Source organism: Protomyctophum parallelum, assembly GCF_964188405.1.
Source record: "Protomyctophum parallelum genome assembly, chromosome: 6".
Lineage (NCBI taxonomy): Eukaryota > Metazoa > Chordata > Actinopteri > Myctophiformes > Myctophidae > Protomyctophum > Protomyctophum parallelum.
The window spans coordinates 55,087,692-55,097,495 of NC_139701.1; the positions used below are offsets into that span (position 1 = coordinate 55,087,692).

The following is a 9,804-nucleotide window of genomic DNA, read 5'->3' on the forward strand; positions in this document are numbered from 1 at the left end:
TAATGGTTTGAGGTGTCAGATGTAAAGTTGCTGGCCAATATTATTGATGACATCAGGGATCTCCATCCCTGATGATGTCACGTGATGTAACGTGATGTCATGTGATGTCACAAGGCATGACCATATATGGAGGCGTGGGGTGGGTGACGGACGGACTGACTGACTGACTGACGGGAAATGCACGTTTTCATAGTAAATGCGACGTGCTGTCGCAATGAGACCCACAGACAGACTTAACCACTTTCAATCCTGAGGCCCGATTCTGGGCATGTCATTTTGTCAGACTGTCAAAATGAAGACATAAAAATAACTAAGATATCAAATCGCCAAGCATTGCATCATCGTGACGCATTGTGAGATTGTATGTAGATTGTTATGTCACCAGATGTAGACGTCCCTGCGACATACTAGCGTCATGTCCAGGGGGTGTAGCTTGTACATCAAGCTGCCTCACGCTACAGAAACAGGAGATAGGCTCCTGCCCCTATGGGCCTCATGGCTACAGAAACAGGAGATAGGCTCCTGCCCCCTATGGGCCTCATGGCTACAGAAACAGGAGATAGGCTCCTGCCCCCTATGGGCCTCATGGCTACAGAAACAGGAGATAGGCTCCTGCCCCTATATGGGCCTCATGGCTACAGAAACAGGAGATAGGCTCCTGCCCCCTATGGGCCTCATGGCTACAGAAACAGGAGATAGGCTCCTGCCCCTATGGGCCTCATGGCTACAGAAACAGGAGATAGGCTCCTGCCCCTATGGGCCTCATGGCTACAGAAACAGGAGATAGGCTCCTGCCCCTATGGGCCTCATGGCTACAGAAACAGGAGATAGGCTCCTGCCCCTATGGGCCTCATGGCTACAGAAACAGGAGATAGGCTCCTGCCCCTATGGGCCTCATGGCTACAGAAACAGGAGATAGGCTCCTGCCCCTATGGGCCTCATGGCTACAGAAACAGGAGATAGGCTCCTGCCCCTATGGGCCTCATGGCTACAGAAACAGGAGATAGGCCTCCTGCCCCTATGGGCCTCATGGCTCGGCAAGGCTACACATGTAGATTGTTGCTATTTTGCACAGTGATACGACAAAGTAAAATATAGGGCATTGAATTCCCAAAAAAGAAAAGATGAAACATGGAGAGATCCGTTTCTGCCCAACAGCAATAATATAGTATATAATACAATTAGTTGATGATTGATTGATTGATTGAATACTTTAATGCCGTGTCATCCAAATGGATGAAAATATACGATTCAATGAATGATATTTGTTCTGCGTCAGTGTTTTGAAACAAAGTTTACTGTCCTTGACATGTAGGTCCCTTGGGATTGTTTGGAATTTGTAAAATGTTTTCCATCTTGACTCAGTAACAGTAGCTGTGGCTGGCTGTTGCCGTGGCAAATTAAATTATTAAATGTATTAGATTGTGACAGCACTAATCAGTAATTTGATTGGATAAATGGGATGCCCTTCAACTGCAGAAGGCAGACAATGGAGGCATAACAAAAGGATTTTGAATGATTGAAACTTCCTGCTGCATGGTATGGATTGTCTGTATACTGTTAGGTTGGTGCTTAATAGTCAGGCATTGTGTAAAAAAAAATATTAGGCATATTTATATTCTTCAATAAATGAGGTGCTATATGATGGGTCTATTTATATGATATACTGTCAGATGTTTCCTGTCATAAGAGCTCTAGAGAGCTGTGGTCATGAGAAACAGCTAGGGTCACAGCCGGAGAGGAGAGGAGGAGAGGAGAGGAGAGGAGAGGAGAGGAGAGGAGAGGAGAGGAGAGGAGAGGAGAGGAGAGGAGAGGAGAGGAGAGGAGAGGAGAGGAGAGGAGAGGAGAGGAGAGGAGAGGAGAGGAGATACCATGAGGAGAGGAGAGGAGAGGAGAGGAGAGGAGAGGAGAGGAGAGGAGAGGAGAGGAGAGGAGAGGAGAGGAGAGGAGAGGAGAGGAGAGGAGGGGAGGGGAGGGGAGGGGAGGGGAGGGGAGAGGAGAGGAGAGGAGAGGAGAGGAGAGGAGAGGAGAGGAGAGGAGAGGAGAGGAGAGGAGAGGAGAGGAGAGGAGAGGAGAGGAGAGGAGAGGAGAGGAGAGGAGTTCCGTATTCAAAGTTTACTTGAGTAAAAATACAAAAGTATTGGCTTCAAAATATATTTAAGTACCAAAAGTAAAAGTAGTAATTGTAATTGTAGTGGAGTAAAAAAAAGTCCAACATTTGCCTCTGAGATGTATATAGTGGCGCAGAAGTAAAAGTATAGGCTTATTGAATGAAAAACGAACAAAAACGACAGCCTTGGCTCGGAGAGCTGTGGACAGGAAGGCAGCACTACATGGGATGAAGCTAGAGTTCAGCCTTCTGCAGTACGTTGTTGTTCTGTGGGTCTAATGGGAACCAGTGAGTTCAGTTCAGTTGTTGTTCTGTGGGTCTAATGGGAACCAGTGAGTTCAGTTCAGTTGTTGTTCTGTGGGTCTAATGGGAACCAGTGAGTTCAGTTCAGTGCCGACCTCTTGTGTATTGTGACCTCCTCCATATTTTATGCTCAGCTCTCAGCACTACAGCATGGCCTTTCCATTATAAACAGAGAAAAATGGCACTGGTGTAAAAGTGAACCATTATCTCCATGAGCAGACTGAAGCCTTAAAGGTTTTATGACATTCATTTTCATAAATTTTTCTTTTTCTTTTTTCTTTTAGGTTTTATGACCTCAATTACACCCAACAAACCTGAACTTTGAACATACAGTGGATTTTCTGTGGTCTGACGTTTTCTTTGGGGTTTGGAAGACTTTTGAGCTACAATGAAAACAGGCAACACAGTGAAACAGTGACATCTGCTGGCAAATCCCATTGACATATATGGGATTTGCAGTAAGTGATGTCACTTACTGCCGGCAAATCAGAGCACCTGTTTGAGCCAGAAAACCCGAGATCACAGAAAATCTACTGTATGTTAAAAGTTCATGTTTTTTGGGTGCAATTGAGATTAGAAAACCTAAAAAAATAAGAACAATTCCAAAACCTTTTTTTTAATGTCACAATCCCTTTAATCTGTGGCCTCTTGGTGCTGCAAATGAGCTTATAAACATGACCCCCACAATAGACAAAAGGGAAGAGAAAAAAATCAACTACTTCAGTTTTTGAAATGCACAAGTATAGGCTACTGAGCTTTTTCATAGTGAGAGAGAGAGAGATGGTATATACAGAACAGCTTCAAAAAACAACCGTTGATTTACGGATCAAAATGTGTCATATTATTAAACAATGCGCAAATCCCAATAATTATGATCACTCCACACAACACAAACGTATAATTATGGCATATATTATTTCCACAAAACATTGTAGGGGAAAAATAGACATAGATATTTTTGTTCATAATAAGTGTGTTCATATTTGCAATATCAGCATAATGTGTGTGTGCGTGTGCGTGTGCGTGTGCATGTGTGTGTGCATGTGCATGTGCATGAATTCGTGTGCATGCATATGGGTGTTCCCTAGAGTGATTAAACCACCAACGATAAGAAGTATACGCTGCTTTAGCTGTGATGTTGCACACATGAGGAACAGCTGCGTGGAACATGCATGTGTGTGTGCGCGCGTGTGCACACACGCACGCACGCACACACACACGCACGTACTTCATGTGGTGTAAAAAGTCTAACCATCTCTACATTCTTATACATTCTTGCTCGGAGGCAGTGTACGTATATTGGAATTTCCTTGTTGAAACCTGCAACTACAAAGCATATTAAACTGCAAAATTAGACGGTATATTATATAACATTTACACTGTAGGTTAACAGAAGAGTTCCATACATTGAAGGTGCCCTAATCTGGAATTTTACATTTTCTGGGAAAGGGACACCGTGGGGTTTTTAATGTGTGTAATATGTTGTTTTTTTTTTCTTTCATTTTGGGCAGGGAAACCCCTTTTGGTGTTCCCATTATGTTATGCTTTAGCTATTGAAAAATAGCAGATCTACAAGCTCATATAGCGCGCCACCGAGTGGCGCGATATGAGCTTGTAGATCTGCTATTTAAAAAAAAAAAAAAATTGACTATAAAGTCACATCTCCGTGCAGCCTCCCCTCCCTACCCACGAGGAGGGGAAGTGCACTAAAAAGCATTATAATATGGCTTTATGGGCATTGTAGGAATTCAGCGGTCAATACGGTCAAACACAACAGACTTCATTATTATTCTGGCCATATAGAGTGCACATTTCAATTTGTGCTATACCGTCATCTACTACAGATACCTATTAACATTGAGTTTCTTCCAGCGGTGAAATGTCCCTTTAACCAGAAACATCCACTCTGCAGTACATGCCATGCCAGGTTTTTTTCTCTCTGATTCTAAAGCTTTTTCAGATGCAATGGGGGAAAAAAACACCTTATTTTAGCCAGCAGATGGCGCTTTGCCTGTCAATCATCGCCCCCCCTGCTCTGCCCCTCGAGGGGCTGAGGCATGGGGGGGGGGGGGGGGGGGGATTTGTGGACTGTTACATCACTGGCCACAGGCAAATCAGAGCCCTTGTTTGAGTTTTTTTTTTAAAGATATTTTTTGGCTTTCACCTTTATTTGACTTTTTTGTAGAGGGATAGAATCAAAGGAGGCTGACAGGTAATTGGGAGAGAGATGATGGGGGGGGGGGGGGGGTTTGACATGCAGTAAAGGCCGTCGGGATCGGGAGTCGAACCCACGGCACACTGCCAGACTGCATTACCAGCCAATAAGGTATACCTGGGCACTCTGAGCCACGGCCCAGGCACTGTTTGAGCCTAAATTATTCAGAAAACCTTCAAAACCACAGAAGATCCAACTGAATGTTCAAAGTTCAGTTTTGTTTTTGGGTGAAATAGGGCATAAAAACCTGTTCCTTCCACGCGCTACGTCCAACCAGGGAAACTCCCCCCCTGTCAGGTGTAAAAGGAGCAACTTGGACACTCAGGCATGAAGGAAGCATGAGTTCAAGTCCGTTGCTCTCCCCATGTCCCCCATATATGGGGGACTAGGTTGGAGGAGGGTGTGTAGAGCCCAGGATCACATTAGATGATTGACACAGGGGTGAAAAATGGGTTACAAACCAAAAAAAATCATGGGATGATTTTATTTTATTTTTTTAAGAAAAAAAAGAAAGGAAAAGAAAAACGATGTCACCAAACCCTTATAATGCTTTACTGATTTGAGCACTTGGTTCTTCTGAATGGTCTTCATGCTTTGTGGATTTATATTCGACTGCTGTTGAGAACAGTACTGGACAACGAAAGGTCTAGTCTATAGTCTGGTGTATGGCGATAATCTCTGAGCCGTCTAATCTAAATAATGACACACTCAGAGTCAATTAATATAAGATGTGCTTGTGTGTGCATGCGTGCGTGCGTGTGAATATTGATAAGGGTGCTTGCGCGTGTTAAGGGAGGTTTGTGTGTGTGTGTGTGTGTGTGTGTGTGTGTGTGTGTGTGATGACTTATAGATGCAGTGGGTGTGCTTCGAAGGGGTCAACCTCCATGACAGGCTAATGACATCATGTACATGTGGGTGACATCACTTAACGTGATTGGGTAAAGGGAGGGGAGACACTGCACATGCTCCGTCAGCATCTCTCATAGGCCAATGACAAGGTTGTTGTTGTCCTGTCCCCATCAATGACACCCACACACAAACTGTACACAAAATTTGCCGTACGAATATACACAACAATATAATAGTCAAAACAAGAAATCATCATAAAGGACTGGGTAAAAAGGGAAAAGATGTACAGTGATGGGGAAAAAGGGGTGGATGGGGGATTCAGATTTTACGGGGGCCAGTTTCGAATTGCAGCCGTCCGTAGGTGCCCTTTGAGAGCGGTTTTGAAGGAGTCAAGGGATTCGCACGTCTTAAGGACTGTTGGTAGGGCGTTCCACATTTTGGTGGCATAGGAGCTAAATTAATTTAGTCCCTTGTTTGTGCCTAATCCGAGTTGCACTCCCTCTGGTGTTGTGGGTGTGGACTTCGTTGACATTAAGGAAGTATTTAGACAGGTACATGGGTATCTTGGTGGTGTAGCGAATCTTGTGGACCAGACCCATTTCAAGGTGCTGTACTCTGTCGTCGACCCTAAGCCATTCCAGCCTGTCAAAGTGGGCAGGGGTGAGGTGGGTTCGGGGAGTGAGGCCAAGTAGTAACCCTAACCCTAACCCTGACCAGCTTCTTTTGGGAAGTCTGGAGCCACACACACACACACACACACACACACACACACACACACACACACACACACACACACACACACACACACACACACACACACACACACACACACACACACACACACACACACACACACACACACACACACACACACACACACGGTGACACACCATGCTGACTGACATCACATACATCAAATTCATTAGACAGGGTCATTATTCATTTTAGCAATAGAAATCAGTTTCTTATTGATTTTTATGGAAGGGAGCAGAACTATTTCCATACAGTATAAATCAATTCTATTTTCCGCGTGTTCTATATTCTGTCTGTGGCATAACATGGCGTACAGTGGAACACAATGATAAAATATGGTGCAACAGCAATAGTAGTCTCGTGTAACCAGACAACTATACCCAGAGTGCATTGCGTTTGTGTGTGCATAAGTTCCTCTTTCTCTTGCCAGTTTTGCCAGGTCTATGGAAACAAGCACAAATGAAAATAGCTGATCTACAAGCTCACAGCGACACACTGTGAGGTTGTACATCCGATATTTAAAAACACATTGAGAATAAATCGAAATAATTTGAATATTTTTAAAACATAAAAAAATGCACAACATATGTTCAGATGGATGTCTGTGGACAATTACATATTAATCTGGGGTTCCTTGATGTGAAGAAATGTGGAAGCAAGCCCAAATAAGCCACTACTATACACTTTAGAATCAAGCCTAAAAAAACCCATCAACCAGCAACTACCAATAATTTATTTGCAAGTGACTTTAAAGAAAAAAACAAGTCAAAGGTTGCTTATAATAAGCAGACATGGCAACATGGCCCGAAGGAAGCAAAGCACACACACAAGGAGCTAGTTCTAGAAAAAAATATATTTTTAAAATATCTTTAGAGCTTATTTTTTTATTTCCTATTCTGCTAAGCAACAAGCTATTATGCTTAGATGACTTCTATTTCTATTGTACTTTATATTTGACTCCGTTGCTCCAGTCTGTACGATGAAAGCATTTGGAAATTGCGAGAGGCAACAGTCTGGTAACACGAGACGGCAGCAAAAGCAACAATTTGTGTGCAACACAATTTGTCTCATATACAAATTTGGGTTTCATCTGTACAGATTGTTCCCAATCACCAAGCACTATATGACAACATGGTGAAAAGTCCCTGGTTTGTGCATGCAGTCAATCACCTGGATGAGGGGTCCATCTGACGTTCAACTGAATTTAGGCTCGGAATGGGCATCGATGGATTGGAGTGTGTGTACAAAGTTTGGCAGCGACCGGGCCAACGGTGCCGGAGATTACACTGTAAATCCCTGGAACATGTGACGCGTTTAAACCTAAACACCATGTGTGTAATATTAAAATGCCAAATGTTTATTAATGGTCATAAAATACAGTAGAACACGAGTTCACTCAAACACCTCACGAGAACACCTAGTGTTCAAATTCTAAACACCTATATGACTGACTTTGATTGTAAAAACTAAACACGTTTATGTGTTTAAAAAGTGTTACAGGGATTAAACATGTTCTTCTGTTTATAATCTAAACACTGTGACACGTTTAAAAAGTGTCACAAATATGTGTTTAAAACTGTTTATAACCTAAACGCTTGGGTTTAGTGTGTAGCTGATCGTGCTGTGAGTGCGTGACGTGACTTCGTACTTGCGGTTGCACGTTATAGCGGTGCATGCGCTCACCGGGGCGTGGCGATGACGTGGTACTTGCGGGGCACGTTGGCGAAGCTGCTGAACTCCGGGCTGAGGTCGATGGAGTCCGGACCGGCGCTGCAGGAGAAGCTGAAGCGCTGCAGCAACGACACGACGAACAGGAACAGGATGGTGCGCGCCAGGGACTGTCCCACGCACTCCCTCTTGCCCGCGGAGAAGGGCAGGAAGGCGGGGTTCTTCTTAAAGCTGCTGTTGTGGTCCAGGAAGTGCCGGGGGTTGAAGGCCCATGGCGTGGCCCACCTTGTCCCTCAGGACCGAGTGCAGCATGGGGATGATCAGCGTTCCCTCGGGGATGCTGTAGCCCCTGAAGGAGACGTCGCGTAGCGCGTAGTGGGGAATGTTCATGGGAACGACGTCCAGGAACCGCTGGGTCTCGTGGACCACCGAGTTCGTGAAGGGCAGGGACTTCCTGTCGCCCATGTTCGGGCACCTCCGTCGCCCGACCACGTCGTCGATCTCCCGCTGCATCTGCGCCTGCACGTCGGGGTACTTGATGAGCACGTTGAGCGCGAACCGGAGCGTGGAGCCCGTGGGCTCCGCCCCCGCCTGGAACAGGTTCAGCACGATGGCCACCAGGTTGTCGTCGTGGAACTCCGACGCGCGGAGCTCCTTCTCCTGGTCGACCCGGCGGAGGAAGCAGTCGATGTAGTCGCGCGGCGCGCCGTCCGGATCCATGGTCTCCCTGTGCTCTTCGATCCTCTCGACGATGAACTCTTTCAGCTCTTCGATGCCGGCGAAACAGTCGTGGTGTCGGCCCGGCACGCGCTCCATGAGCCAGGGGAAGACGTTGTACAGCTGCGCCAGGGGGCTGCTGACGAAGTTGACGGTGTCGTTGACGATGGTCAGCAGGCGGAGGATGCGTGCGTCGTCGTAGGCGAAGCGCCGGCCGAACACCAGGCGGCAGATCACGTTGGACACGGCGCAGCCCAGCAGGAACGTGGGGTCGAAGGGCGCGCCTCCGGCGTCCTCCATGCGAGCGACGAGGTGCCGGTCCTCCTCCTGGATCCACCGCTCCGTGCCCTTGCGGCCCATCCCGAAGTCCTTGAGCGCGCGGTGGGTGAAGAGGCGGAGCTGCCGGTGGCGGTCTCCGTTGCTGCTGATGATGCCGTATCCCCGGGTGACCCGGAGGAAGAAGGGCGGCGCGCTGCGGCCCGCGAAGTCGTCGGCCTGCTCCACCAGGGCCTCCCTCACGGCGTCGTAGCCCACCAGGAACACGGCCCGCTTGGGGCCCAGGTACACCGTCATCACCGGCCCGTAGGTCTCGCTGAGCCGGGCCAGGCTGGTGAACGGGGCCCGTTTGTCCAGCTGGTGGAGGTTCCCGACGAGAGGAAGCGCCCTGGGTCCAGGAGGCAGGCGGCGGCACTGTTTACGCTTCTTCTTCACGGCAAGCAACCAGAGCAGAGCCAACACCAGGCCTATCAGCAGCGATGTTAACAGAGAGATATGGTGATCCATAACTCTCTTTACTGGATAATGTCACCAATGTCGTATAGAATCCTTTAATAGCAGTCTTACTGTGGCTATGCGTGTGTCCCACTGGCGGTTGAAAGCAGCGAGTATAGCATGTTTATTCAGATCCAGGTCCGATAAGCAAGCCTGTTGGACTGCAGTCTGCAGGGGTCAACATTACACAACTCTCCCTGGAGCCAAAAAACAACCACACCTCCTGGGCGTCGATTCGCAAACCTTTTCAAATTGAATACCATGGGGTTGTTTATGCTAAATATATTTGGGGGTTACAATTCAATTAAGCGTAGCTGCTTTATTTTAGGGCTTTAGTGAAGGCCATGGGGATACTGTTGGAACTGCACAAGGGTCAAAAACTATCAGTGTTGATCCATTCTGACCGGGCACCCATTTT

General features: G+C 46.8%; 1 pseudogene across 1 annotated transcript; it reads right to left on the reverse strand.

Annotated features, from left to right (window-relative positions):
• Positions 1–7,909: 7,909 nt before the first annotated feature.
• Positions 7,910–9,398, reverse strand: LOC310860104 (cytochrome P450 2F3-like; annotated as a pseudogene). The gene has a single exon. The product of its transcript is annotated as a cytochrome P450 2F3-like (transcript).
• Between the last annotated feature and the right edge of the window lie 406 nt (positions 9,399–9,804).